Here is a 6,000-nt window from a genome sequence, read left to right on the forward strand (position 1 = left end):
GGCAAACTATAAATAATATCCAGAAAGAAAACTATAAGCCCAAAGATATTTCCATTTTAAGTAGAGAACATAAGGTGTCATGTATTGACATGGTTAGCAATTTTAATGCTCATTTCACGAAAGCGGAAGAACAAAGAGAATATGACCTAAATTTTATGGGATATGATCAGGTCTCAAACAATCTTCTAAAAAAATGCATGGAAGAAATAGTCTACGCTCTGACCTATCTGATAAATCTGTCTATGGAACGAGGAATGTTCCCTGAGAAATTAAAAGTTGCAATCGTTACCCCAATCTTTAAAAAAGGAGACTCAAATAGCTATGAGAACTATAGAGGGGTAAGTCTTCTCTCTAGTATATCCAAGTTATACGAAATGAATATTAAAAATCAGTTACTATTGTTTCTCCTCAAAAAGAATTACTTTCGACAAACCAGGATGGTTTCATGCAAAATAAAAGCACGGAAACAGCTTTGTATGATTTCATGGAACACATAGTAACAGCCTTGGATAACAAACTACAAATTTGTGATTTGTTCATCGATTTTTCTAGAGCATTCGACTGTGTGGATCACTATGTACTAATCCAGAAAATGCATCGCTATGGGGTTCGTGGAGTTGCCCAAGATTGGATGAGGTCCTATCTAGAGAACAGGTCACAAACAGTGATAATTCAAGGTGTTCACAGTCAGTCCTTGGCCTGCAAGCAAGGAGTTCCACAGGGGTCTATACGCGGACCACTGCTTTTTCTTATTTATGCGAACGACTTGATACAATACCTAAATAGTCTTTCAAAGGTACATATAGTTGCATATGCAGACGATACAAATGTTCTGGTCACTGATTGTAATACATTAGCACTTGCAGAAACAACAGAATCCATATATGAGAAAATAATGGAATGGGCTGATAAAAATCATTCAGCACTAAATATCAGCAAAACAGCATTAGTCAAATTATCATTGATTGCAGAACACCACAGAAACTCTTAAAATATATGAAGATAGCCAACTAGAGGTGACATCCAAACCAGAAACAAAAATACTAGGGCTAACTCTAGATCATAAGCTCAATTGGGGTCCTCATATAGATTCACTGTGTCATAAACTACGAAAGAACTGTTATGCACTGAGATTTATGTCGAATCGTTGTGGAAGAGAGGTTCTCCTAAATCTGTATTATGCAACTATTGGCTGTCACTTGCGCTATGGGATCTTGAATTGGGGAATGAGCTCCTCTGCTGAACGAGTATTTATTTTACAAAACCGCGCTATCAGAATAATTGGTAGTGTGGGATGGCGACACTCATGTAGAAGCTCATTCAAAGAGCTGGAAATACTCACAGTTGCTGGGCTGTATATATACGAGATGTCTCTTCGTTTATAAGAATAAAGAAACATTCTGCGCAAACCAGCAAGACCACCCATACACAACTAGGGCTAGGGGGTTGTTGATAGCGAATCCTCACCGAACTTTCCTCTATCAGAAGAGTCACCTATACCTTGGGCCCAAATTATATAACAAGCTATATATTTCTATTAAGGAATCAATGAACATCTGCATATTCAAAAGACAATTGAAAAAATATCTCATTGAAAGAAACTGCTACACCGTTGACGAGTTTCAATAGTTACTCTCGATAAAAAAAATTGTTAATTACCTTTATATGTACAGTGTAGTATCTGTCATGTTTTGTTGTTTTATATTTCTATATATATTTGTTTTTAGTTATACATGGACGTCTTCCTTGTTACTGTATGTAAATGTTTATTGTAACGACTTCATACTGTTCAACAAATGAAATAAATATTATTATTATTATTATTATTATATAGTTGGAAGTAGACTCATTAAAACGGCAAAACTTTCGTAAATTCCACTCTTCAACTTCGTAGGCTTAGTTAGGTTATGAGTTAGGTAACTTTTAGTTTAGAGGATTGTAGAATCATAACATTCGACGTAGATTCATCGAATTTATCATAAGATTACTCTTATACTCAGTATCTTTTTGAACAAGCACACATATTTATTATTATGTAAATATATCAAATTTAAATGTTATAACAATATTAATTGTATAATCTTATAAATGGATGAACATAGTTATTGGTCTTTACAAGTATTTTTGATAAAATACCGAAACGCACGTCACTGCGAGTAGAAAGCGACCCGAATGGTCATAAAATCTTTTGTTTGTGACCCGTTTCGGCTAAAAAATAGAGTAGACCTGGTAAAATATTATAATCCGGTATTTTTCTGTATTTGTGAAATGTATTATTTTTTAATATTTTTGACATATTCATAAGTTATTTTTCTGATTCAAGAATAGCCACTCAAAGTATTACTATATAACAAAAGTGATGGAAGCCTCAGCTAACAGAAATGATTAGAAATCAAATGAGCAATGACAGTAGTCTGCATTATATACAAAGGAAAATAAATGATCCACATCCCAGGAGACCAATGAATATCAGCCGAAAACCCAACCGCAAACTTTGTTTCTTGCCCTAACACATTTAATCACTCCTAAGATGCCAGAACCGTAATGAGAAAGATTCTAGCCTGATTTGCGAAACGTAATAACAAAAGAATTATGAAAGTAACTTGAGTATATTCACAGTGTGTGCCACTTTTAATTGGAGAACCACTGTATAATTTTTTCCATGCGTAACCCCCTCCAGAACAGCCTGTAATTGTTCAGAGTTGTATATACGAAATTTCGATGTTCAACTTCTTCTAATATTCATATTTTGTACTTGATTTTCATGCTTTCATTTGTCCAAGAAAAAGAGTTATAATCAAATGTAATACTAATACTATCTATGATAATAATACAACACAATACAACAATGCATGCACAATACAACAATGCATTAGTACTCAAGTACGGGCAGCTACTGTAGGATAGATACCATTGCATTAATTGATGTGTCACATTTCACATTTCAGAATTATTCTCATACCTTTATTTTGAAACTTCTGCAGTTGACTAATTTCATTTGAATCATGAAAAAACTGACCACTACGTATTTTTAGCATCAAACCCTACTTGGTTATCATCTTTGGAGTATTTTAATGATATTTGGACTAAAAGACTTGACTGTTCACACAATTTAGCTTTCTGCTCATTCCTTACTCCGGTCCTGCACAAGTAATGACCAGTGGCCAATGCAGGGGCGTGCCCCGGTTAGAGGTTGCCGAGTACATGTGTTTTTGTCACATAATAGATAGTATATCTCTTTTATCATTTCTGTTGTGTCTTTTGGGCGGAGTTTTGCCATTTGTCATAAACATTCTTACGATTCTGACCACATGAATTACTGCTTCTTATTCTTGGTAAATATATTTTTCTGACAGAACGTATTTATGGGTTTAATTTATTAAACTTTATCATCCGTTCCTGTATACTTGCGAATATTTTTCATTGAATATCAAAAATGTCACAAGTTATGATTCACAAAACTTCCCAGATTATTATTAAGATGAATGTTATTATTCTTGATATACCAAATAAATAAAGGAACGTTCCTTGATTGATCTTGATGCCATCATCAGTTTTATACGTAAGTCATAGTTTTTTAGAAGTATTAGTCCAGGCAAAAATTCCCAACAAGCTGAATTTTTGTACATACCTCGGATACCTCATTATAAATAACACTATAAAAGTTTCCATCGATCCCACTTGTACAGACCTTAGATCCATCGATCGTTCACAAAGTTTCCTTATTAGCGTATATCTCTTAAATGGTGGAAGCTACCGAAAAAATGAATCAGAAAAAGTTTTATGATTGTAAAATTAGCTACAAAACTGGTTTCGATACTTTTTCTTGGAAAGCATCGTTCTTGAGTTATCGCGATTTCAGTTGGAAAGTCTGTTTGAAATCGAGTCTACTTTGAACTGTAATATCTCAGTCAGTCAGTCGAGAAAGTTATCGAAGTGCTTGAAAAGATGGTAGTCGATTGGCGAGAGATCTGGGGAGTATGGTGGGTGACGCAGAACTTCGACGCTCACTTCGTTTAATTTTCGGACGGTGTGGACGGGCGCTGTCGTGGAGCAGAATCTGACCTTCTCTGTTGACCGGTACCGGCTGCTGCTGACGCAATTTTCGGTACATTTCGTCGTTTCCCTCACAATATGACTCTGCTGTGATGGTGTGGCGCTGTTGCAGAAAGTTGCACACCAGCCACTGATTACCATAAAGTAACCATGGTCCCTTTTTGGTAGCTTGTTGCCTTTGGAAAGTGATTGGGTAACAACCACCACCATTTCAGCATTTATAAAGATTTTGTAACAACTTTTTTCAGAGGTTTTATTCTGAAACAGCCATACATGTAATACTCCTGGACTTAAGAATTGTCGACAGTTTCGTTCCATTTGTCTGACCCACTTTTACCTTGATATGTGAAAAAGTATGCCTGGCACAAGTATCAATGCTCCATGAATTTCATTAGTTCGGACTTTCATTGTCTGATATTATATAAAATGATTTGAAATCCCTGAAAGAACTAATTGAAAGGAAGTTGTACCAAATTTTCGGAAAAGGAGAGATCATCGCTAACACCGCATCACAGTAAGCCTCCTCACTTGTATGGACTACCCAAAACCCACAAGAAGGACATTCCGCTCAGACCGATCATCAGCTCCAGAGATTCGGCTACTCAAAACTTGTCTAGTGTTTTACTCCCCATAATACAACCATTACAAGGAAAAACATCGTCTTTTATGAAGAATTCTTAGCATTTTGTCGAACTACTAGGGGCAATTGAAGTCACACAGGAATCAACAGAACAGTTTCGACGTGGAAAGCCTTTACACCAACGTTCCGGTCGAAGAAGCACTCCAAGTAATAAGGAGGAAGCTAGCCGAAGACGGGGACCTGGAAGATAGAACGAATTCACCTATAAAAGTATTTTGGAATTACTAGGATGCTGTGTACGAAACTGTCATTTGCAACTGAAGGACGAATTCTTTACACAAGATGAGGGACTGCCAATGGGATCGCCACTTTCACCAGTCATAGATAACATATATATGGAGTTGTTTTAAACTCTGGCCATTGAAGAAGCCCACAAGAAACCTCGTGTCTGGTTGAGATACGTTGACGACACCTTCATAATATGGAACCATGGAAATACTGAACTAGACGCCTTCCTGAAACACATCAACCTTCCATCACTTTCACAATGGAGGACCGACACTAAAAGGGATACATCTGTATACCGAAAACCCACTCACACGGGACAGTATCTGGAAAACGAATCCAACCACCACTAATCGACTGAAAGAGGAATCATCAAGACTCTAATAGACCGTGCTTTCGAGCTCTGTAATACAAAGGAAGGCCTCGAGAAGGAACTAGACATCATCAAAAATGATCTTTAACGAAATGCATACTTCAAAGCAATGGTGGAACGGACTGTGGCTTAAAGACAGCAGGAGCCTCGCAAGGAAGAGAAGCCGTCACAATCAGTGATTGCACTTCCCTACATCAGAGGATTATCGGAAAGAAGAATTGGATCTAAGGATTATCGGAAAGGATAAGAAGAATTGGATCCAAGTACAACATCAGGACCTGCTTCAAATCCGGAAACACTATCCGTAGCAGCCTCACAAAAACCAGAGCACCAAACGCGGATAGCGTTTCCAAGAATTGCAATAACCGGATACCCTATGCGGAAAATCCTATATCGGTGAAACTAAGAGGCCTTTCAATGTTCGCATCGTCGAGCACATGAAACACACACAGCGAGGGGAAACCAGCAAATTAGGAATAGCAGAGCATGTTTGGACCTGTCAACATAACATCGAGTGGTCCCAAACTGAAATCATACACAGGGAGGAACATTGGTTCAGGAGAAAATTCAAAGAAGCGGCATACATGTTGTCCAACAATGTATTCAGCCAAGCTAGCGTAGAGATAGGCAACATATGGAAATCCATAAACAAGTGAAAAATGGTCAACTCCCACCAAACGGTCATCTCCCACTAAACCGCTGAAGC

This window comes from Leptinotarsa decemlineata, unplaced genomic scaffold, assembly GCF_025532065.1.
Source record: "Leptinotarsa decemlineata unplaced genomic scaffold, Ldec_3_MD MMD2_tig00001719_RagTag_RagTag, whole genome shotgun sequence".
NCBI lineage: Eukaryota > Metazoa > Arthropoda > Insecta > Coleoptera > Chrysomelidae > Leptinotarsa > Leptinotarsa decemlineata.